Here is a 26,691-nt window from a genome sequence, read left to right as displayed (position 1 = left end):
CTGCAGCTTCGAGGACCGGGACCATGCTCTGCGGTAAGCGCTGGAGGAACAACTCACGTAACAGCTTTTTATCTTGAGGGGCGGAGGGGCCGCGAAGGAGCTGGTGCATGCGTCGCAGGAGCTGTGATGGGCGACGGTCACCGAGCTCTGTAGCCGTGATGAGCTGTTGGAGTCTGCTGTGTTCGGACTCAGACTTGCGGGAAATGATAGCTGCCTTCAACATGTCGTAGGGATGGCTCGGGTGTGGCAACGCTAAAATATCAGCTAAGTCGTCGGCTACGTCCGGAGGTAAGCAGGATACCAGACGTCAGTGCCTGGTCTGTTGGCTGGTGATTTGCCGTAGACGGAAGTGTGCCTCAACCTGCAGAAACCATGTGCTGGGGCTGTTGGGCCAAAATGGTGGCAGGTTGACATGTTGAATCGCAGCGACTGCAGCACCGCTAGGTTTGGCGTCTTCTTGGGCGTCAGGACCGGTAGGATTCGTGGCAGAGCCGGCGGGATACATGCGAGATGATAGGGGCTTTGTGTTCTTAATCGGGTCACCACTAACTGTCGGAGCTAACACGGGAAAGATCCAGCCCTGACAGCGTTCAGTTTTCGAACTGATTTTTTTATTATCGCGTTGCACCAACACCTCCTAAAATTCTTCAGGCCGGCGCCTCACGTGACATGACGTCAGCTACGTCATCACTCGCCGTCCGACCGGTCTTGCGGGAGCGCGCCGCTTCTGGCACTCCTCTCGCAGCGAACGAGTTGTATCTCAGCAATATTGTTTTCTCTCGCGTCTCAATGTCTTCAAAGGGTATTGTTAATTATAAGAAACTTGTCAAACGTGCAAACTTCCTGTAGTAAGAGTTAGTTTATTCAACATGTACACACGAAACAAGGGCACGAAGCAATGATCAAAAACACAAATAAATGAACATACTAATGAAAATTACAAATGATACATGAGCACTTTATTTTGGAGCAACAGTTTTCAATTTCCGTGCTTTTGCGACAGCTTTGGCATCGGCTTTAGCAACAGCGGCTGCGTCATTCCTCTCTTTGCAATAATTATTTAGCAGAACATTTGTCGCACATTTTATCAACATATTTATCACCAAATCTGGTTCGTGCCCATTCGCACAAGTCACCAGTTCCTCAAATGCTGGCAAGCTCTCCTTCACAAGCTGTTGAACAATGCATCTGTGATTTCGTGCCTGCAGAAAGCACCCGGCATTTTTTTCATTCTGCAGCAACTTTGCAACAACAACTTCAGTGTGCATCACTACTGTCACAACACACGCGTTCGGAAATTTCAAGCCACCTCGATTGAGACTTGCTATTAAAGAATTAGCATCACCATCGCACTCAGCATCGCAACTGTCAGCAACAAGGTTCTCTTGACAGTAGTTGCACTTCAACGTTTTTACCACAGAGTTAGTGCAAAAGCCTCCAACATAAGCAAAAACAGCGACGCGTGTGCTTAAGCTGTCAAGGTCTTCAGGTTTGACAGTAACTCTGAAGTCCTGTTGATTTGTGGCTGTTGCCGATGGAAGAGCCTCATCAATGAAATCGTCACTGCTCATTATAGGAAGAGTATTTTGTAGGCGAATCCTGCCTTCACTCTCGTACAGCTGCCTAATGCTGATGTGGTAATGACCACCAGCCATTTGCCTGTACTGGCCAAATCGGTTTTCGAGGCCGTCTGTCTGCAGCTTGCCGAGCAGGACATATTTATAACGAAGCTCGATAAGGCAGTACTTGGTGAATTCAAGTATTGCATAGGCGGAATGCCTTAGAGCAGATTGAGTTTCTCGCGTGAGAACGCCGTTGTCGTGTTTGTAGGATTCCCACACATCCAAACAAGTGACAAACGCATCGAGAAATTCCAGCTTAGGGTCACCATTCAGGCACGAAACTGGCTCTTCATAAACATCTCTGTGGTGATGGCCTTTGTGAGGTGTTTTAACGTTTACAATCTTCCACCAGCGGAGAACTATCCTGATGAAATTGGCAGTTTCTTTGGCATGCCATAACGCATGAAAGTTCCAGTGGTGATCCAGTGCCTCAGCTACAAAAGCATTGAATATTTGTAGTACTAACTTAACATTTTGCCTTTCGAAGTTGCTAGGATTTAGCGCCTTTGACGAAAGGCGATAGCTGTACTTCAAAAGCTGAGAAGCCTCTAGCTTGTGCAGCTCCCGAAGATCTTTGAATGATGCCCGCTGTATGCAGTCGGGATGGACACTGTTGTTTGAGAGATCAAACATAGGAAAATATAGGTTTGTCCCAAGATTCTTTTGATTTATCCAGTTGTTTCGAATGCATTTCAACAAGTGCACAGAATCCACAACATAAAACATAGGTCTTGTTGCGTCTTTTGGATTTGGGTAAACGATGCTCGGCTTTGGCGGATCTGAAAACATACTAAGTGCTTTGCGATTGATTGCGTTGTTGTCTGAAACTACTGCAAGAACTTTAAAACCAATTTCCTCAAGGCCAATGATTACATTTTTCAGGACAGCATGAAGAGAGTGAGCATTCATTGTTCGTGCAGGCAGAATGTGCACCACCTCGCGAAAAGAACTCAGCATGCTTTGCACCATAAACACATGAGCAGAAGTAGCGGCCTCTTCACTGTTTCCTGCTGCCCCTGAAATTTTTCCACCTTTAAAATCGAAGAAAGGCTGGATGTGAATTTCGTCAACCATGAGAACCACGGCACTTTCATGCGGCTGCAATTGTTTAAATCTGTGTTTTATGTACCTGAGAAAATTTTCACTGGCTGACTCAGTGTCAGGTGACAAGTGAAACGAGGAGCAGACATTTCGACAAGTACTGGGATGTGGCATGGCAAAAAAACCTGAACCCCTGAGAAATTTGTAGGCGTGTGGAGATATGGTATGCAATATGCAAGCAACCACCATACTTTCGGAGGAATACTCCAATCGTTGTTTTCCAAGCAACGCCACCTGTTCTCGCAAGAAGCGACTGATACGTTTCTTGCTGTCAATGGCATCTCGTTCAAGTTGCTCAAGAAGGCTAACGACTACGTCACAAAGACCTTCTGAGGAGCAATTTTCATCGAGGATGCTTTGAAGCCTACTCAGGATGGCAGACAGGACATTCACATTCCCAATGCTTCCTGGCACGACATAATCACCTATACGGCTTAATTTGGTACCATGAAAACATACACTGATACTCAGGTCGCTGAAAACAGTAACAGACGGCCGCAACATCGGCATGCTCTCATCAACAATATTTAAAAACAGGGCACAGTTTGTGCGGTGAATTACAATCCACTCATTTGGCACAGGTGCACTTTTCAAACATTCCATAAGCTCAAAAAGCGAGGAAAAACAGCATTTCGTTTCTTCATCACGATAAGAACCCTCCGATTCTGCGATGGCACGAGCGAGGTCAGCCGCTTCTCGGCGCATTTTTTTCGTTTCCGGGCATTCTCTCGGAGAATGGTCATCCTTCGACAAGTACGAAGGACATCCTGGGAACAGTGTGGGCACTGATCCTGAACGCAGGCGTGGTACTTTCAGTGAGACCTCTAGCACTCTTCCTGTCATAGGATCCGTGTAGGACGACTTGTTCTGAAGGCATGACTCGGTGAAATGCAATGCGCATACCTGCATACCAATGGCAGTCGCAGAGTGTCAGCGAACCTCGGAATGCGTCTAAACATTGCACAAGCACTTCGCGAACAGTTACAATGAGTATAATTTCACCATCAGTGTGATGCAATGGTGACATCCAGTTTGCTCTTACCTTGTTGTTTTCCGTAGGGAAGAAATCCTTTCTTGGGATAGCACTGAGCCACTTCTTCCTTAGCACTTCATCCTTGGGGAATGAAAATACTTGAACTTTCTTCCCGGTCTTGTAATTACTTGAACATGCCGGCACACAACACTTATTGGGCATGTCAGAAGCTTCGTGCAATAAAATTCCGGCAGTAAAATTCACTGCCCACAACGCAAAGAAAATGGCTCGGCAGACTCGCGAAAAAAACACGTGCAGCACGGCCGTCACCACTGCAGCAAGTGGAAATTCGGGAATGCGCGACGGAACCGGTCAGGAGGTATTGGACTCGTAGGACGGCTGGTGGGGACGTCACGGCGGAGGGCGCAGGCCTGAAGAATTTTTAGGAGGTGGTGGTTGCACCCGCCACGCGGCCCAAATGCCAACTTCTTTGACGAGCGGCGCATTGAGACGCTACAGATAGATAGATAGATAGATAAATAGATAGATAGATAGATAGATAGATAGATAGATAGATAGATAGATAGATAGATAGATAGATAGATAGATAGATAGATAGATAGATAGATAGATAGATAGATAGATAGATAGATGGATAGATGGATAGATGGATAGATAGATAGATAGATAGATAGATAGATAGATAGATAGATAGATAGATAGATAGATAGATAGATAGGTGGATAGATAGATAGATAGATAGATAGATAGATAGATAGATAGATAGATAGATAGATAGATAGATAGATAGATAGATAGATAGATAGATAGATAGATAGATAGATAGATAGATAGATAGATAGATAGATAGATACGGTGAAAATCTCCGTAGTTCGTTTAAAAATGCTTCACATTTAAATAAAATGGAACGATGGCATGCTTTGCACAATGTCCTGCTCTAGGTCCTTCACGTTTTGTGTGTAAAGGCGGGAAGTAGGCGAACAAACGCAACATCCGGGGCCTTCGGTGGCCATTATTGTCAAATACTTTCGTGGTCATAACCATCAACTTTAGACAACGATGAAGCAGTTCCGACAGTGTAGATGTATGGACCAGACATCATTCTCCTCCCCACTTGATGCTTAAAATTATGGTGGCGCGAGACCTCCCAATGCGCATTCCTATGTCGAAAGTAGGTAAGAGCCAGTCTTAAGGTAGGTCAACTTGACGATTGTTATAGCACGAGATCAGAACGACGACAAAGGAAAAAGAAGTAGGTCATCACCGTCGACAAGAAATTTCACAGTTTTAGTCCTAAACTTACAATTATGGTTTTGGCTTGTAGAGCTTTAAAAATTTAAGACTAAGAGGATTAAATAGCTTAAGATGTAAAAAAAATAAATTCATAAAAATAAAAGTGCCGAAGTATACATGTTGCACCAACAGTCATAAGTAAAAAAAAGATTTCATGCGACTTAAACGTGACTTGGCAGCTATGTAGTGAGGACAACGCCCAGTGCATTTAACTTCCGTGACCATCATATCTTGAAGCCTAGGCGCGTTATCATGAAGAGAGCAAAAAAGTTTATATTTGGCAAGTTTGTTTTGCACGCAGTTGGCTATATTACAAAAAAAGTTGCCACTTGTTATCAATAATTATGTTTGAATGCACAGATCCGCTTATAAAGAAAGAGCACGTAAGATTTTATGAGAAAATATTAGTTGGAAGCACAGCTATCTTTGTTCAGGTAACACTAGGATGCAAAAACATCACGTTTTCAGAAAAATGGCTTTAAAGATTTGAATCGAATGTCCATGTAACAGAGTATCTTTCAATACGCCTGACATTCACCTGGCTTATAGCTTGGGATTTCTTTTGAAGTGGTGCAAATTTTTTTTTTGAGCGAGGCAAAAAAAGTATTCTTTTCCTAGCTCGTTTTCCATTGCCGTGCTCCATAGTGGACCACGCTTGGCAAAATGAATTGCTAATTTGCGTTTACACTTTTTTTGTCCCATACTTCACCAGGTGTCTTTGCGTATGAAATATTATAACTTTCTTCTTTAAAGGTCATAACTAAATACAAGCAGTTGTATGTCGAAATGGCATAGAAACAACAATGACTACTGAACGAAAACGCGCGCCATTCGACTAGTGGAGTGCGTCATCCTAATAGTGAAAATTTAAAAATAAAACTAAAACGTTATCTTACGCAAGCTTTAAAGCGTACTTTGATAAATTAGTACTAAGTAATACGTTAATGAATTATATTTATGACGAAATGGTACCTATTGTAAAAACGGAAACATTCAGTTTCGGTTTCGCATGCATCCATCAGGGGTTGAAAAAACGGTGATAACTTCTTAGCGATTCAATATAGCTTCGTAATTTTTTTCTTTAAGTTGTATTGAATGGTCAGAGAACTCGAAAATGTAAATCTCTTCAATTGTTAAAAAAAACAAATGCGCTTTTTTAAGTGGTGACCTACCATAAGGAACAAGCAAGCGAACGACGACGATGCAAGTTAGAAATTTGGTCACTCATCTCGGTCTGCGGTAAGCGTTTCGAAGCTTTTCTCACGTCTTTTATCGTCTCCGATGCGGCTGTATAGCGTTGCCCGGGCGGTTGCATTGCATGGGCTTTGTGTCCACATTTAACGCAGACTGACGATGCGCCAAGCAGGGAGATGTGTTTTGTTCCGGACTAGGTGTATTCTGTGGCCCGCCATCATTGCTTATCGATGGACGGTAAATAAGTTGGAACGAACTGGCGAATTCAGGAAAACTTGATTTCTATAACTGGTACTCGATATACGCTGATCATTTCCTGGAAAAGATTAAGCTAGAAATTTCGGAAATTTTCAAACTTTCAGTCAGGCTGATGACAGCCGTTATAAGGCCTACTTCAACCTGACTGGGATGACCATAAGGGCGAGATTTATACCTACAAAACCAGCATTTATATCTGGTCTTTGGTGGCACCGGTATTAAGCGACACATTTTCGGCTGTTCTTCACAGGCGCATGCAAAATGAGTTGTCAGTACGTGTTTTTCCTGGTCACTTCAAGCGTTCACGTCGTTGGTGCTCAGTTCCTTCCACCTGCTAACTAGCTCCAACAAATATTCTGCTTGAATACTGTGGTGTTCGGGCCCTATTTTGGTTTCCGTTCAATTACGTGTGGCGCCTCGAGCGGCAGCAATGCCTAGAGGCACCGTTAGGAGTGCATAGGAGTCATGTGTATACACGTGTACACAAAGTTGACTTGGTGACGAGCACTCGAAAGATGTGGACGTGTCCCTTCGATGCTCTGCGCCACGTCGCGTGGTGGCTTTCTGGCGTTCCCGCCGGCGGAGTCGTTCGGCGGGCTGCTGTGCTACGCTTCTTCGTCGTCAGCGTCGGAGCCACCTGGACACATTAAAAAATACCTTTTTCATACAGTCGCCCTTCTAATAAGACCTAGACAAGTTTAACAATGGTGTTCTTTTTTTGGTGTCATTCTATTGCGCTATCTATTACATGGACATTTGACATTCTCGGTGGGTTTTTGCCATCGCCGTGATGCTCTGTGTTAGGCACGAATTGATAACGTCATCCTGCACGTCATATGTTCTATGCGCTAGTAAAGACACGCAAGCGCTGGGGAGAACCGCAGCCGAGGCAGCGATTGTAACAGCTGGCCGCCTAATTCGCACGAAGCGCACATGCGATGACATCAGTTCGTGTGTAGGGCCTGGCGTCAACGGCTCGTCAAGCAAAGAGGAAAAGCTTCGCCAAGCAGGTGTGGGAAGGGACGTCGCTGGGGAGGGGCTGAGTGGGTCTACGTCACTTGCGCAGCACTCAACTGTGAACTTTGCGTATGAAGTCACTCGAGTTAGACGCGAAAGATTCAATTATTTGTTTCGATGCTGGTCTACAAACTCATAACTAGCAACATCACTGAACGATTTTGTGTTTGTGAAGGCGATTCCAGCACAATGTGCCTTTACTCGAGAGCAAACGGTTGCGAAACCGCGCGCTTGCAGTGCACGCACTGAGGAGTGGGCCTAGTAATGGCGATCAGTCTAGCATATGACGGATTTGTCTCCACCCTGAACGAAGCGGAGGCGAACGCATTGCGGCACTCAGGTTTATCGAGGCGCCTCCCTCCCGTTTCCCCATGCACACGCCTATATATGTACTTAAGAACCACAGAACACTCGCCAATAAACTGATTCTATTTATCTTAACGTAGAAACCAGCTGACATCGGGCCTCCTACTGGAAAATTGACAATGCCAGTTATGTTTTGACACCAATGCTCATTATGAAGTTAAATTCTTGATGATTGATTTGATTGATATGTGGGGTTTAACGTCCCAAAACCACCATATGATTATGAGAGACGCCGTAGCGGGGGGCTCCGGAAATTTAGACCACCTGGGGTTCTTTAACGTGCACCCAAATCTGAGCACACGGGCCTACTTCATTTCCGCCTCCATCGGAAATGCAGCCGCCGCAGCCGGGATTCCAACCCGCGACCTGCGGGTCAGCAGCCGAGTACCTTAGCCACTAGACCACCGCGGCGGGGCGAAGTTAAATTCTTATAAGCTGAAGACGTTGGCGCAGCACATGGGTGCGTCACACGTAAATAAAAGGGCGCGGTCAAAACAGATAATACGGACGTAATAAATAGTGGATCGAGCCCTGGGTGACACGCTCGTTGCTTTTCTAACCATTTCCAGTCGCGCACTCATTGTGGGTTTTTCGGATTTTCAGATAATCTCTTCTAAAAAGATCAAAATACAAGGTGCTTGTTGGAATCACGTGTCATATCAGATACATGTGATACCAGATCATAAGTTTACGAAGCATAAGATCCGATTAGGTCAGTCACTTGAATTAGTTCAGTGAAAGAGCACATTTTTATTCTTGTTTGTTGCTTTTTTGTTTTTTAACAATTGAGATCGTTGACCTAGAGGAACCTTTTGGAACCACACGTCTTTTTTCTACGTGGCCCTTCGAGATTTGCCGTTATGCTTGACAATATTAGTGCACGTGAAAAAAATACCGCATGGTCCATTTATCAGGAGCCGTCCATTTCAGCGTGCTTCATAATCGTGTCGTGGTTTTGGCCCGTAAAACCGCAGATAGTATTAATTGTCATCACTGTTGACCAGCCTTTTTCCTTCTACTCTGTTTGCTTTTCAGAGACTGGTGTGTTTTCCCGAACTGTTTATGCTGCTTCTGGGTAAGTCCGATGACGCCGTCCGTCACAGTGATTGTATACTTATGGCGCTACAAAGGCGCTCTCTCTCGCAGAGGGACAAGCGCATAGAGATATAACATACGCTAAAAAATACGCAAGATGACCGAGGAAGTTACCTTCCCCCAAACCCGCAAACTTTTTCATGGTTATTAATAAAACAATGTCCTTGACGAATGGCAACCTCTTAAGATTCCTTCTTGGAGGTGCGAGATCAAAATGCGCCAAGGAGAGCATCGGTTATGCGAGATATTGATGCTAAAAAGCATTGACAATATGGTTGAAAACACCAAGTTTGCGCCAAAGGAATGGTGAGTCGACTCACTCAAAACTCCGATGGAGCCGTGTGTCTGAGTCTGAGTGAGTTCTAGTGAATGTTTTGGTGTGTCAAAATTGGAGTGAATGCGGCTGAGAAAACTTTTTTTAATGAGCATGAGTCCGAGTGGGTCCACTTGACAAAAACTTTTGGAGAGTCAAGTTCGAGTGAGCTTAAAAGCCAAATATATACTTCTTTAGTGAACCTGAATAAGCTGCACATTTTTCGTCGGCGTATGTTGAAACTAGAGGTGCTATAAAAGAAGAAGAGAAGATTGATTGAGGGCTCGGTTCTTTTTCCGTTAGGCACAATCTAACGAAACCAAAAGATAGTGAAGCTAAGAATAAGGATATATGTCAAAATGAAAATAGTATCAGTGTATGAGGAGTCTACTTGTCACTGGTTTCTTTACCCACTTTGATTCGTTTCCATCTACTACTTTACTACACTTTAAAACATGCAAGTACTGTTTCCTGTATGCATTCCTTAACTTTACTGTGTGTTGGTTTCGTTAGGACGAACAAAGATCGCAGCTCCCGCAGGCATGTCCTTTCTTGGCCATTTCGTTTACCACTGTTTTTCCTGTTCGTAATAATAGACCGAGCAGCCCGAATTCGAACCTCAATTCGGTAGGAGCGGGTTGAGAAACGCGGGCAAAAAGTGGCGAAGTAACTGGGTGCAGTAACATTATGCAGGGTGCCTGATTGGTACGCCCTTTTCCTGCGAGTTAGTGAACGCGCACCTCTTATAGTTCACAGCGCAGTCTCCATAGCCGCCGAAGTTCGTGAAAAACGCATTCATTATTTTCTGCTAAAGTTTCTCCTGAGGTTGACTGTGTGAAGGTTCTAGTTCACAGCCACCCAGCTTTTCGTTTGGGCTGGAAATCTCGCCGTGGTGGAGTGGTGTTTATGTATCTCAGCTGCTGACCCAAAGGTCGTGGGTTAGATTACCGGTCGCAGTGGTCACAATTTCGGTGTAGGCGAAATGCCAGAGGCCCGTGGACTGTGTAAAGTAAGTGGACGTTAAAGAACACCAGATAGACATTTCTGGAGACCTCGCCTACGGCGCCTCTCATAGTCATATTGTAATTTTTGGCCGTCAAAGAGATTATTATTATTATTATTATTATTATTATATTATTATTTTATTATTATTATTATTATTATTATTATTATTATTATTATTATTATTATTATTATTATTATTATTATTATTATTATTATTATTATTATTATTATTTCATTTTATTTCCTTAAAGACCCGCGAGGGGGTGTTACATAAGGGGTGGGTAATTATAAAAAAAACATAGAGGCCAATGATTTAACATAGAAAGTGCTTATTGATATTTTCTATGAACGATGATGGAGGAATGGTTGCGATTTCACTGGGAAGGCCGTGATAAAAATAAAAAAATAATAATTTTATATTATTACTATTATTATTATTATTATTATTATTATTATTATTATTATTATTATTATTATTATTATTATTATTATTATTATTATTATTATTGAAATCTCGGTGGTAAAAGTCGTTTTCAGTATTCCTTTAGCGGATAACGGCAGGCATCGCTAAACTCTAAGGCCATAGCGTATGTCTAATAGAACAGAAGATCCTGCATCCGTCTGCGTTACGGCTCTATAGCCTAAGCAAGGTCACTTGGCGAAGTCATGATGCCACGTGATTGTGTCAATACTGTAGCATCACATGACGTATCTTGATTTCGCATTATTCGCCCTTATGAAGGCATAAATGCCCCTGTAACTTCATCTTTCAGCGTATCTTATGCACAATTACGTACGATGAAATGGTGCAGTAAGGTGTTATAGAGGACTGCTCCATTGTAGCCGTTAGACGGTGTCAAGTTACACTGTAAATTTGGAGCGATTGGGGAGTACCGCGTAGTAATATTAATACTCGTTGGGGTGTAACGTCCAAAAACCGAAATGTGTTTATAAGAGACGCCGCAGAGGAGAACTACGAAAATTTCGACAACCTGATGTTCTTTAAAGTACGCCTAAGCCGAAGTATATTGGCCTCTAAACGGATCGCCTCCATGAGAATACGGCCGCCGTGGCGGGGAATTCCTACCAGGACTTTCGTGTTAGCAGTCGAGCATCATAACCGCTATAGACCACCGTGGCGGGTTAAGGAAAGCACGCGAGACAGATGACAATTATAGTTGCGGCGCAGAAATAATCTCCAGATACTCTCTTCTTCTTCTTAGAGATGATAGTGTAGTCTAGGCATATACAAGTGTTCCTTCTAGAAGATCCAATGTGCAGATACGTACATAAGAAAGAAATCAATACAACACAAACGCCGTGGTGTCTTTCATTCAATTTTCTCTTATTTTAATGGCCTGACCGCATGTGTGTGTTACAGCAAGTCAGCGCGCGACTTGTGGACGCAGTACCGCGTACTATCTCTCAGGAGAAAGCTAGAGGGTGAACGAATGCACAGAGGATAGCCTCCGAGATGGCGGGCGCGCGCCTGTTATCTCGAAGGTCATGCACGAAGCTGCGCGTCCTCTCTCTCCATAGGGAGAGGGCGCAGCTCCGCGTCTACAGGCCACTGAATCCACAGCCACGCGCTGACCCGGTGCAACGTGTATGAGGGGCTAGGCCTCGAAGCGTATGTGCTGTCTGTGTGTGAAGTTGGCGTTGTGTACCCTTCGTGCAGCCGTGTGGGAAGCCTACCAAACTCAAGCCCCGGCCCTTCTGCGATCGCCTGCCGCCGGGCACGACGGGTCCACCACTCCCGTCTCGAATGCCATCTGACGCGTCAAACACGTGGAGCGAGAACGTCTACGACGACGTGGAAGTGCCCCGCTTCCAGAAGTCACTACACTTCTTGCGCGACAACGACGGGTTGCCCGATATCTCCTACAAGTCCGAACGTGAGCTGGACAACGTCGCGATGACTACGTCGCGGGGAGACAAGGAACGTGACGCCTCTACCGGCACGAAGGACACCGCTGCAGCGGCGTGTGGGGCCAAGCCCAAGGAAGGCACCGACTTCGCCAAGCCCAGAAAAGTGGCCGACTCTGCCAAGCCCGAAGAAGTGGACGACTCTTCCAAGTCCAAAAAATTGAACGACTCTACCAAGCCCAGAGAAGTGGCCGACTCTGGAAAGCCCAAAGAAGTGGTCGACTCTGGAAAGCCCAATCAAGTGGCTGACTCTGCCAAGCCCCGAAGCGAGGAGGAGCACATTTACGAGGACATCGACGAGTTTCGGGCAAATCAACAGTGGTCTGCTGGTCTTGCTTCTGAAACCATATTGTCCCGTACGGGCTTTGGATACGCATATGGGCCTCAAAGGCGTATTTGACTATCACACACAAAAAATGCAGGCTGCTGATGCACTTCCTGAGCAGCGGCCTCCATGACATTCTGGGCGGCTGCGAACGCCATCTGCTGCTGCGTGCCTGATGTCTGACAGCCCGGGTTGCCGAAAGGAGAACTCTGCCCGGCAAACGCTTCAAACCATGGAGCCGTCGGGTAACTCCTCCTCTTGGAGTCAGGAGGATGAGGAGCCCAATGAACGAACTTGATATCGAATATTTTAGAAGCGGATGCACGCTTTGTTCGGAACAATTTGAACGTGATGCCGACAAGAACAATGCATTCTGTCTGTAGTAACTTATACGCGTAAGCTAACAGTCGTATACATTAAAAAATATAGCAACATAATGCGCAATTTTTCGCTAACAAACGCCCTCGCACCTTAAATTAGGACGCGTGTCCTTCAGGTTTGCCGCCGTTGGTCATTATTCTGTGAATAGCTACGCGAATTTAAATAGTTATTTGTTTATTGATTTATTGATTTAATTGCGAGACATTCAACGTTCACTGTCATTACAGAAGGGAAGGGTTGAAAACATATAAAGCATGACTAAGTACCAAGAAACCGTTAAATGTTTCTGATTATGCAATATTATCAGCAAGAGAGACGGTATAAAGCATGAACATAAATATACATACAAGAAAAATAATGTGATATTTCTTATTATAGAAGAATAACAAGTAACAGTGCAATATTATACCATGGCTTGGTGTAAATTACATGGTACTACAAAACGATGCCTAATAAAGTCACACATGTGTCATGACCCATTGCTAGAGACAAGGAAAGGCAATTCCGAGCATTTGGTGTGTGTCATATAGTTACTCAAAGTACGCTCGTCCGGGACGTATGGTACGGATTCAGCGCTTCAATCGACACCAGTTTGCCAACTTGGCTACTTTGTTTTTGTGACGATCGTTCATCCGCATTTTCCACTCATGGTAACGTATAATTAGCGTAGCGGCTGCGGGCGGCTGCATTTTCTATGGAGGCCCGTGTGCTCAGATTTGGATGCACGTTAAAGAACCCCAGGTGGTCGAAATTTCCGGAGCCCTCCACTACAGCACCTCTCACAATTATATGGTGTTTTTGGGACGTTAAACCCCATATATCAATCAATAATTAGCGTAGCCATTGGGGGGCACACCGGGCACGCTTCCATCCACCTCTTCGCGAAATTTCCTTTGCTTGCCTGATCACCATTTCAGATTAAGCTTATACACTCCCCAAAGCGATTTCCGCCTACGCAATGGACTGTATTGAATAGTTGCCTTTGATGCCATTCGCCAATGCCTCAGTGTAATTAAAGAAACCTAGGCGGCGCACACATTGATACTCATCTCCTTGTTCTTGCTGTTCATCTTTATACTGTTCTTGTTGTTGCGTTGTTGCTGCTGTTCACCTTCTTGTTCTTCTTGTTGCTGTTTATTTTCTTGTTGATCTTATTGTTGTTGTTCTTTCCATCTTTTTCTTCTAAATGCTCGAGTGGAGGTGCTTGAAATAGAATCAATTAGGAGCGCCTGTCACAACCCGTGTCACTAAATATGTGTGTGTGTGTGCAGCCGTCAAAAGTTCGGTAAGACACTTGTGTTCTGAACATGGTTTCTCCGGAAAGAGTAGAACCTTGTTAGGAAGATCTGTGTGACATCCGCACTACTTTTTTGCGGCGCTTTCTTACTTTATGGGTTTATTTAAACGAACATTGAAATATTTTTTCATGTCCGACGGGACACGCCTAAAGGCAAACAACAATGGCTGACTGGGCCGTGCCACGTATGAAAAAGAAGGAGGAAGAGGAGGAAGATCAGCAAAATTTTCTTGGCCAATCCCCCAGAGTGGGTATGTGCCAGAGTCGACAGGTCACAAACAAGCATACAAACAAACGAGAAAAAGAAGAAGAAGAAGAAGTAGAAGCGGGAAAAAACAAACATGTGCCATTGTTTTAAAGAGAAACAAATAAGAGGCTTTTTGGCAGCACCTGGTTCTGAGCATAAACTGTTTTGGGCCTGTTATAAGTACATGGCAGTGAAAGTGAACACGCCACATAAACCCAAAGGATGCGAATGCGACGCGCGCGTCTTCGTCCATGATGAAGGGACAATTCATCACCGGGTGTTATACTGGACTCTACTGAATTCTGCCTCGTCCTCCAGCTCAGCCACTTGACAACCCAAATCGGCCCAATGGCTGCTACGACTTCCATGGTTTGTTCGAAATTCCGTCATTACGAAATTCTCTAATATGGCGGAATTATAGTATGTGATACAGTACTCCGGGCTAGAAGGGGGATGAGTGCGCGCGTCTCATTTTCTTCCTGCACCTAGGGGCTAAGTTCAACGATGCTGGGTCGTCCTATCAGAGTGGCACAGTCTGCTTGAAAGATAACTGTTACGACATTTCATTTCATTGTTAAGCAAGTTTGCATTGCAAGTTATGCAATGCAAGTTATGCAGTGCAAGTTATGTTGCATTGTTGTGCAAGTTGCAGCAGCTGCGAATTCTTTATTTTTTCTTGCCAATATGAGACGTGAAATTGCTCGATAGGACGTGCAGATGGTTGCAGAACAAAAACCGCCAGGCCTGCGCGCAACGCGCCGCACAGTCACAGCGAAAACCGGAGGGGCGCCGTTTCGGAGAATCTTGTAGAAATGCTCTGAAACTGCTACAAGCACAATTGCTGGGTGCCCACAACGCCATAAATAGTCAATTTTTGTGTAGTAGGCCGGTTTTCACCATGCTATCTTTCGTCATCCTTTGAAAACCATGATATCCACGATAGACACTTGCAAGGAATTAGGCGCGAATTTCTTATGCAGTGGCTGACGACGAAGAAATACGCCTCAAGTGCGTATGTGCCAGAGTTAATACGTGATTAAGAACAAGCTTTTGTAATAGGTCTGAGCTTTCGACGGCTCGCTCGTTATGAATTCCCGTCGTGCGACGCCCAGTTGTTCCTTTGCTGTTCTAAAGCGTTTCATTACTCATGCTAAAACGATTCCTTTCCAGACATCAAGCCTGCCAAAGCATGTTTGCAACGGAGTTTCACGCATCAGCATGACTCTGCGGCAGAATACTGGGCTGGCACGCAGAGGACCTGGGTTCGAATCCTGCTATGTCTTGTGGGCTTTTATTTACCTTATTTTGTGCTATAGTGGTTACGGACACCAGTAGCGCCGCAAGGGACTCGTGTGATCTTGCAACAATTTTTTACGGTAAAATAGTTCGCCGTTAGTGACCAAAATGCAGACGCTCGCAAAGACGTCACAGCTCGCGAGTGCATCGGTGTTGTCTGACTACATTTTCGTTTTTTAATCTTCAGTTATCAACTACGCGCTCGACATAATACAAATTTTACCGGCTTGTTCGTGAACCTACAAAAATGAACCCGCTTAGCATTGATTGTGAAGAAAAATTAGGTGCCATGGCCAGTGGAAGGTTTGTTTACAGACTTGTGCGAATAGTAAATTTTAGGGTTGAAGCCTGTTCGAATAGTATGAATCACATTTAAAAAAAAAACGAACGAGCCTGTTTGTGATGACCAAACTAACCTGCAAAACATTTTTGAATTGAAACAAGGCTTGTGCAAATGTCTTTTTCGAAGGAAGAAGCAGCCTTGAATGGCAGTATATATAGACTTTGAGTTTCGGTACAATGCAAATGATAATCTGCAAAGTATGTCACATTTTAAAGTTTTACTATACTTGGAGCTTATAAGCCTGCATAACAACCTTTTAAACACAAACTGTATGCGGGCGTGTGGAAAGCCTCGTTAATACCAGTGGCCACTGGTAAATTACACTGTCCACAGGGTGTCCTATTTGGGTCTTCGTAGTAGTGACAGAGGGTATAAAATTGCCTACTTATACGGTTTTCGCATTCGCAGGAGTGCGTACCCTCGCTGCACGTGGAGGACACGGCAGACTGGCTGGAGCAGGATGTCATCGCCGGCTTCCGAGTATGACAGCTCATGTTCCTCTCTCTCGGAGGCCTCATCGTCGTCGGTAAGACTCATCTCTCGACGTTGTGTCTTTTGACCGGTGTGACCGTGTTACACGTTGTCCTCGTTTCGCCAGGTACTGCCAACATGCTCAAACATCTGCACCTGTGAATACCCGTGTTCCCGTTTCCCGCTCTTTGCTCTTCCTGTCACCTATTACCAACTCGTAGGAAGCCACAATAAATAATAAATAATCTTTACTTTGCAATATCAATTGATGCTAATTGGTGTTAAGTGAGATTAACACGCTCACGTTGTTGACGTCTCATAGTCAGTGTGGTTTTCTTTTTTTTTTTGTTCACGTGCGTATGACGATTTATCAACTAACCCCGCAAGCTATCCTTAGCCACATGTTCTGTGTTGTTTTAGAGACACCTTGTTGTACTTGAGCCGTTCTGTGAGAATAAATTAGTATATATATCTATATTTTTTTACTGTACTGTACCGCTCCCTCCGAAAGTCGCACTGGCACACCCTACAAGAACTCTTAAGTTGCTGGCGGGATTTAAAATACCCAGTGGCTATTTTTAACACAGGATCACTTATTCAAGGGTATCTTAAGATGTGGCTACGGGATCGGTACCATTCATTTCGAACCACCGATGGTTCAGAGTATAGGCGGTTTTTTTTTCTGGCGTGAAAAAAATGTTAGAACAATATATCGCTTTGACTTTTCTCTGAAGAAATAATTTGGTCAGTATTATTAAGCAGTGTAAATTCACACCTTGTGTAATGAGCTATGAAATGTCAAGTAGTGAAAGGTTTATTTGTATTGAACCATATAGCATAGCCATTATAGTATCGCGCCGTCATTTTCCCACGATTACCCCTTTCCCCCCAACGATTTGTTGTAGTGCTTCACCTTTGACGTAGTATGTACGCAGTGATGCACCCTTGCCAGTTACAACTTGGGTTGATTTTTGAGACTCGAAACCAATCCAAATAACAAGAAAGCCGCAATAAATTAGGAAATACGTTATTTAACGTCCCGAAAAAAAAACTCTCATGAGTTATTAGTGACGCTGCAAGACGAGCTTGGAGGGCAGCTAAGTTTGTTTCTTCAATTGTTAAATCACTCGCTTTTTTTTTTTGTCTACAACACGGACAACTGTTGAAGACCTGTGAAAATACAAGCGAGTTTGCATGATGCGGCACTAGTTCAAAAATTGGCTTACAGCGTAGCTATCCTTATGTGGCAGAAGTTCAGAAAAAAGGCTGAAGCTTGAAGAGATGACAGATTTTAACAGAGGAATGTCATTGGGGCCAACTTTTTAACAAGCGTACCTGTCTTCATTAGGCCAGTGTTCATCATTTCAGCGTATCAACCTCGCTCAGCGCATCTTTCGGGAACACATATTGAACGTTTTAGATTGTCGGTCAGCGAAGCGCCATCTCCATCTTCTCGATACCATAGGTCGGTGATCTCACCTATGAGTCGACTCACTAGAACTCACTGAGACACAGATTGAACCGTGAGTCTGAGTGTGTCGGGGTGAATAATATTTTGGTGATTTTAGTTCGAGTGAATCCAGTTGAATAAGGAACCCCACACCGAGTTCCCTTCTGCCAGCCAAGCCACGATAGCAAAGTACGTGCCCATTCTGTAGCACTCTATAGGCCTCAATATGTCCTCCTAACATCACTGAGTCCCATTACATCCTATTTAACACCACCTAGCTCCTCGAATAGTACAGCTAGACTTGCCTCACTAGCCAAGGTTCTAGCGTTAAACGTTGTCATGTTCGGGTTCTAACGGCAGCCTGTCCGGACACAGAGATTCTTAGCACCCTCTGCTGCGTTGCAGATCTGACTACCACCGTGGTCAGCTGCTTCGCAGCCACTGGGGACTGAGGGCCTTTTGCCAACTGACGTGTGCATGTGGGAGGAGTCCAGTTGAAGAAAGTATTTGTTCGTGTAAGTCCGAGTGAGTCCGGCTCAGGAAAACTTTGCAGAGCGGACTCTGAGTGAGTCTAAAGCTCAAGACATATTTCTCGAATGAATTAATTGAATGAGCTACACTTTTTTTTTGCGACCTATGCACGGCATTGACGTTATTTAATACAGGAGAAAGAAAGCAAAATTGTCATCTATTCTTGGTCATCATGCGGTTTACGTCTCATTATCAGTGACAGAGTAAACAATTAAATCAGAAAGGTTAGTCACGCAGTTGGCTACTCTGCATTGGAGGATTGTGTAATCGCAGAGAGTAACACAGGTATACTCGTATACCCTGAATGACTGTGCCATAATGCATCAGCCAATAGTCAATGAATGCGGCGAATACCAACCAGTTTAGTTCGGAGGAAAACGTGAAGCCGAATAACTTCGAATATGGAAAAGGTTGCCTCCTCTTTCTTGAGGACTCCTTAAACAACGTAAGTGATATTTAGTTTGGGCAAATAAAGCATTTGAAGAGATTGTTTAAAAAGGAACTACATGAACTTCATTTTTGTTTTGTTTTTCAGTGGTGGTGATGTGCTGCTTTATGAAATGCCGCATTCCGAGAACGAAGCAAGAGATCGAGGCAGATTTCCATCGAAAGAAGCTCACCCAAGTTTTTAGAAAACATCTGAACAAAGTGCCCGTTGAAGAAGTCGAATTTAAGTTAGGTAGGTATTGGCCTCCTTTAGTAAAGTTGACCAACATAAATATTACATGTATCTGCCTAATACACGCATCATTATCTCTGTTATGTCACAACGCTGAGACTCGACTATAGTCAACATTTCTCTGGGCTCATACATACATACATACATACATACATACATACATACATACATACATACATACATACATACATACATACATACATACATACATACATACATACATACATACATACATACATACATACATACATACATACATACATACATACGTGCATACATACATACATACGTGCATACATACATACATACATACATACATACATACATACATACATACATACATACATACATACATACATACATACATACATACATACATACATACATACATACATACATACATACATACATACATACATACATACATACATACATACATACATACATACATACATACATACATACATACATACATACATACATACATACATACATACATACATACATACATACATACATACATACATACATACATACATACATACATACATACATACATACATACATACATACATACATACATACATACATACATACATACATACATACATACATACATACATACATACATACATACATACATACATACATACATACATACATACATACAAAATGAAGAACAGAACTGAGCGTGAACAACTCCAGCTACCATCAACAGTAATGTCAAGCATGTTGAGAGCAAAAGCGCTTTGCGATTCGTATGAGATAGTTATGATGCATGTTTAACCTTGATCTCACTGCAGAATTCTAAACGTTCCACGGTCTTCTGCGAAATCTTAGTTTATAAACGCCCTTCTTATTTTTTTCTTCTTTCAGTACCTCTACCTTTGCGTCCTCTTTCCAAAGCCGATATATACCTATCCCAGAACAAGCAAACTCTGATGTGGCAGACCTCTCAGACTTTGCGATTGTTTTGTTTTATGGACTGCGTTTATGATGGAACAAAATTGAAGGACATCCTTGCACACAGGGTAAAATGTAGGCGCAGTGCATCGGGTGATCAAGTTAATGCTGCGAAGCCTTGTCGCTTCACCTCAATGTCTCTCACAGTCCAGCATCCATACCTTGGTTTGCTTACAGGATCGCAGCACACCGGCATGAGTGACTGACAGCAACTCTGCTGTGCGTGCTTTTGTGTGCGAGCAATGTTAACTCACTTTATGTGTGCTCCTTGAGGTTGCATTTGTTTTATGTCAGACTGAATTCTCAGTTGGTTTACCGTACTACTCTTGCACTTATGTTTTTCTCTCTCTTATTGGTTTGCAAAACTTCATACTTCATTAATTCAAGTCCAACTGTTCCACATAAAACAACAGTGAACATGATTACCGCACTTAGCCTCTGCTCTCATTCTTCATCATTGGAGCGAGCCAAGGGAACGAAGGACAGAGGAGAGCAGTAATATGCACAATGGTTGGACAAACAACTGCGGCTTACGGAAAGCATTTATTATCTTCAAAAACCAGGCGAGCATGCACAGCTCAAAACATAACAAAGCACTGTACAACACTGGTAACAAGATAGGACAAGTCGCTAACGCCAGTGTGATAGGGAGTGTAACTTCTACGCCTTTCTTCTGTTTCTTTGTTTACATTTTTCGCGCGTCTACTTTTCTCTCCACTTTGGTTTTCATATTTACCCTTTCCATCTCCCCTTAGTGCAGAGTTTTAAAGGGGATATAAATCTTGTTGACCTCCTTACCTTTCTCTTATTATACCCCCTCTCTCTCTCTTCTCATCTGTACTTGTGATATAAGGTGCACCTATGCTATTATCCTTTCATATGATGATGTCACAGGCTTCCAGGATTTCACGCTTAATCTTCCCAATAGTTTTGTGTCCCACTTCTCGCTGTGTCCTTTGTTCTACTGACTCGTTCAAATTCCGAGAAATGTGCACTAACTCACCCAAATCATAACTCTACTGTTCATCCCGCCTTCCATTGGTAAATATTGTTCTGTAAAAAAATTCTTCATAATATCAGGTGGGGGTGGCCTAAGCACATCCCATCTCCATCCCTCCGTAAATGATTAGGCAGTGAGGAGCTGTGGGAAGCTGCCTTGCGCTGCTCCAAAACCATAGTCTAGGAGGCCACCCTGGTAAGATCAGTGAAGGCTGCGGCGGCCTTCAAAAGTGTTGCTTGTTGGGCAAATTCGCACATACTTAAATTTAGAAAAAGCCACTAAAAATGTTGAAAAGAGAAAAATATCTCAGAGACAGACGCAGAGACAGTCAGAAACAGGTGACCACCTAATGAAGCCATTGTATCACTGTGTCCCCTTTGGCCTCTCATATTTTTTTTCTTTTTCAAAGTTTTAGTGAGGGAGAACTACCCTGTGTAATGATTTCCACCTCTCTCTATCTCTTCGCTCCTCTTCTTCCAAAAAGAAGAAATCAAGTTTTTTGCCAACCCACCTACGCACTGATGCGTGCTGAGGTTGTCTTAGAGAAACATTAGCTTTGTTTTTGCTTTTCATTTTTTTGAATGGGTGTCATGTCACACTGACACAGAGTTCATGTGTATTAACTATGTCTCATTTACATCCTGCAGCGCTAGAGAAAGTGAAAGCCCTGTACGAGCACGAACAGGAGAAGCGGAGCCGGGGTTCCTGGGACTCGCTCGCCGAGTGTGAGGACCTGACGCTGCGGCAGCGGCTGCGGAAGCTACTGCGATCGCTCAAGCCTAGGTCTCAAGCTGCCGTTCCTCGCGTAGCAAGCTCGGGTGACGACGCCGACTCTGAGAGCAACTCGGCCGGTGACTCGCGCGCCGACGCCGCCAGCCACTCGGGTGGCACCATTCCAAGCAGCGAGGAGAGCAGCCACGCCGGTGGATGCCGCACCATACGAGAGGAGAGGATCTCCATCGAAGAAGATCCCGACGATGACGTACAGGCGTAGCCAACGTTGTAAACGCCCTGAATGTGCTTCGGCTGTTTTTTTCGTGATCATGCCTCCTCCTTTGGCGTCGGGCGCTTATGCGGTACAGAGACAACTGTTTCGGGTTGAAGTGTGTTACTTTTCTTGTTGTCTATTGTTATAGTGCTATCACCATCATCGTTATTATGATTATCATCATCACCACCATTGCTACAACCAACAACGTCTTGTGTAACGTCCTCTGCGCGACGCATATCTGTTCTAGAGACCCCCAGTTTTTCCTGCCCTGCGCAAACTGACTATATATACCTCCTATGCCATGGTATGGCTGCTGTGGCTGAGCATTTGAAATGGTATTATTTCACCTGTAAATTATCGCTATCGACTTGCCTCACGACACATTTTGTTAATGCATTTGAGCACCAATGATCTCTCATGCTCTGCACTTGTTGTATCCGACCTCCACTTTATTTTCATATGGCCGCGTCTTCGCGAATGAACCTCGACTCGGAATTCTTCCCAGAATTTACCTACTAGATCACAGCACCACTTATCAACTATAAAGCGTACGCTGATTCTGAAAGAGGCATTCGGTCTTTTTTTTTTTTTTTTGCGGCCGTGGGCTGCTTGAGAAGGGCGCGCCGACAAAGTTTTCGCTCGGGAATCGCCGTGTCATGTCGTGCAAGAGTAGTGCTTTTCTCGGAGGAGAGGCAGCACCACTGAGAACTTTTCTTATTCAAAGAACGACGTCGTGTGATGAAAAAGTAGCTGCAACGAGAATATCACGTGGCTCTTTTTTGCCCTATAAACTACAGTGTCGTGCCTGTTTACGTCTTAAAGCTACGCAAGCCTTGCAATTTTTCTTCCATCGCTCGCTGCGCAATGTATTTATCTGGTCGTAATACATAATATCCTAGAGATGGATAATCCATCATGACAAAAGAAAAAATCTTCCGTTGCATCAGACTTAACACGTCAACGCTCGTTTTCCTCGATGGCGGTCAGGCACAGGGAATGTTTGTGCAAATAAAACAACCACAGCAGTTGAGGTGATTCACGGTGAGCAGGTTTTTCCGTGCTGTGGTATACCAAAAATTAAAAATAACGAGAAATGCATCTTGAAGGCAAGGGTTTTCTAAGAGCGTTTATAGGCGTATGGAAGACACGTCTATAGTGTGCGTCATAGTTTTGACAGACTCACAGTCAACACGTAGATATCATTACAGCGGCAAACTTTGAAAGCCACGTATCACGTTTAGGATTGGAGCACGCCGATTCCTAGTTTACTTTGTTTGAGCTCACAGCAACAATTTTTACTGGGCAAACTGTAAGAAAACGCCCATGTGCGAGCACACGTGCTCCGAGAGCCGAGAGGTAAAGTCGATACAGCGTTTAAGGGCCGCTCTGATTGTCTACACAATTGCTGAAGTACTCGGCTGCTGAGCTGCAGGTCACAGGAACGAATCACGGCTGCGGCGACCGCATGTTTGATGGAGGCGAAAATGTTGTAGGCCCGTGTGCTCTAATTTGGGCGCAAGTTAAAGAATGCCAGGTGGTCGAAATTTCCGGAACCCGCCACTGTGGCGTCACTCATAATAATATGGTGGTTTTGGGACATCAAACTTTACATATCAACCAATCGATCAATTGACAAAGCGTTAAAATACAAGCCTCTAGCCCTACAGCCCCTCCCCCCCCCCCCAACACGCACAAGACACAACACTACGCTGTATGTTACAAATAAGGCTATATACCACCATCGCACAACAATCTCACACTAGAGCCCCGTAGTTCTGCGGAAACTGCACACGTGTCAGCATTTCAGTCTGGACCACGCCGTACATTCTGCAGTATGCTCCTACAGATAGCTGTTGTGCGAAGAATATGCATATTTTTACCTGATGTTTTCGGCATGCGCGAGCACACCCATGTCATGTTCCTCGATACTTTAATGAGAGGCCAAGGATGCATGCAGTTATGCTCGACGAACCAGCTCGAGAAGGTTAGCTGACTGAGAAGGGCAGCATATGTAGCTCCCCTGCAGAAGATCGCGGCTACGAATTAGTATGGCTCAGCTGATGCACTCCCCCGATTAAAGCTGGAAGCGAGTATTCCTAGTTAAAAAAAATAAGCCCTGACAAGATTCATATGGCGGCCGCTTAACCGTCCATCGACGTTTGCGCACGTCCGGCCAGTGTGAAACAATAAAATTTCAAGGTGCACCTGTGTGGCTATTTATTTAGGCGGCTTAATGGTAATCGATGAGTTGGGCCTGTAAATGTAGAACCAGAAGGACCTGATATTCGCCGGTGGAAGTAATGCTTCGACAAAACTCATGGTATATGCCATAGCACACTCCGCGTTCTCGTGTATACGGGTGGTACTAATTAGCCGGTGTGGTACAAGTGCATAATCTACACTGTACGGGACACACTAGAAAAGTTTCTTGGTTGACAACGCTTGTAAACACACAATGAATATACAAAACATAGGTGTTGGCCCAAATATGCACATGTTTCTAAAGTGTAAACACATACAATACATCACTTGCTGGCCATTGCGTTATGGTCATTTTGAAGTAGTTTTTCGTGTTGTCGTCTACCCGTGTTGCGTTTTGCACTAAAGAGATTTTGTGGGCCGCTGTGATGACGGAGTGCTTAGAAGCACGTGGAACATAGACAAGTAAAAAATAATAATGGTCATGTACCTCTTTATCAATCTTTTATTTTGTTTGCACTGTGTAATAAAAGATACTATAGACGAGTTTAAGATGGTCCTGCCCCACTCATGTCTTGTCTACCACGTACTGTTTTCAGGGGCGAAGCTTCTTATGGCGTGGCTTGTGCGTCCCCGTTGTGAGGAACCGCCCCTCGTTAACTCTTGAACCAGCCATAGAGGGCGGCGCTTGTACTATACGCTGAAAAATGCAAATGGTACGACACTAGAGGGCGTTACTAGTAGAAAAGAAGGATTGACGTCACACGTACGGAAGGAGACGAAGACGATCGCGTGACTACGATCACGTGTTATTCTGTGGCGCCATACACCAGGGGCGCTCAATAGTACAATAAAAGTACCGTTTTGGCGTGCGCGCTCAATCATAGGCTCGGCGACAGAGGGTGGACAAATCTGCCGAGTGGCGTGCGCGCAGGGCGGCGGCGGCTCGCGCTCGAAGAAGGGACCCCGGCGTGCGGTCGAGCGAGGCAGAAGCGCTCGCGAAGCTGCGAGGCGGCGCCGCGAGGACCCTGCAGTACGACAACGGGAGGCCGAAGCGGCGTGCGGACCCAGCTTCACCTCATTCTCCATCATTCACCCCGTGGATATGCTGTCATTTTTTATTTATGTATTACGTTTAAAATAGCAATTACTTCTCTGGTCCTCACGTGTCAGTATACGTACGTGTGCACCACTGCTGTGCAATACACGAATCAGAAAAAGAATGTTCTAAATTCATTGAGAAATTCGAATGAAAAAAAACCGGTTTATAGCTTTTTCAAACTCGCAACACGATAGCCGAAGTGTAGGTGCTATGGTAGAATAAGCAACTAAAATATTTTGATGACCACCTCGCTGCGTTGGTCTAGTGGCTAAGGTACTTGGCGGCTGACCCGCAGGTTGCGGGATCGAATCTCGGCTGCGGCGGCTGCATTTTCGATAGAGGTGAAAACGCTGTAGGCCCGTGTGTTCAGATTTGGAAGCACGTTGAAGAATCTTAGGTGGTTGAATTATCCAGAGCCCTATACTACGGCGTCTCTCATAATCTTATGGTAGTTTTAAGACGTTAAACCCCACATATCAATCACATTATTTTGATGACAATCATATGGGATACCGTGAAAACGGGGCTGCTTTCAAATCTAGCAGGCGCCCACATGTGCTGATGTCTGCTTTGGCTTGTTGCGTACAAGTCGACTTCAGCCCCTGGTGACAGGCACCGAGGCGAATGTATAGATTGGTTGACTTATAGAAAGTACAGTCGAGTGCAGGGCGCGTCTGCATTCCTTTTTCTTGCAAATGCGTAGTCATTTAAATTTGCTCAAGTCTGGCGTTGGTTGATAATTCTTTGTTCTTTTGATCGTCTAGAGCCATGCACAAACTATGTTTCAACGTAAAGTTGCAGTTACGAGGGACAGTAACATGAAAAGTGCTCATTCGAGTATTCCCTTTAAAGGTGGACCATACTGTACACGTTTGAGCAGCTTAGCAGGTCGGTGTGTGTATGCCTAACGTTATGAGTGGTTATCATGCTGATTCAAAACTGCACCATAACATATAAGTTAGTCTGACCGTCAAGAACTTTATTAGACGGTCCTGAGGAGTTTAGGCCACCTGGGTGTCCACGAGGGACATCTCAGCAGCCGCTGCTGTAGATGACGCCCGAGTCGAGGCGGAAACGCGGTTGTGTTCCACCACTTCTTGGGCCCCCTGGACTGGCTTTAGTTAGTGCAGGAGGTTGGAGCTCCTGAGTGCCTCTTCCCAGCTTGGACTCACTGGTGAGAAGTCCCTGATTTAACGCGGGACATTGCAAGAGCATGTGTTGGAGAACATTTT

The 26,691-nt window shown here is 44.4% G+C and overlaps 1 long non-coding RNA gene across 1 annotated transcript; it reads right to left on the bottom strand.

Moving 5' to 3' along the window:
- Window positions 1-3,229: 3,229 nt before the first annotated feature.
- Window positions 3,230-3,954, bottom strand: LOC142802957 (uncharacterized). Its single transcript, XR_012893992.1, has 2 exons — window positions 3,766-3,954; window positions 3,230-3,626 (listed from the first exon to the last, which is right to left on the bottom strand). It is a non-coding gene; the product is annotated as an uncharacterized LOC142802957 (long non-coding RNA).
- Between the last annotated feature and the right edge of the window lie 22,737 nt (window positions 3,955-26,691).

Source organism: Rhipicephalus microplus, chromosome 1, assembly GCF_043290135.1.
Source record: "Rhipicephalus microplus isolate Deutch F79 chromosome 1, USDA_Rmic, whole genome shotgun sequence".
Taxonomy (NCBI): Eukaryota; Metazoa; Arthropoda; class Arachnida; order Ixodida; family Ixodidae; genus Rhipicephalus; species Rhipicephalus microplus.
The sequence above is the reverse complement of the archived record's forward strand: the minus strand, read 5'-3'. Positions and strand labels throughout refer to the sequence as shown.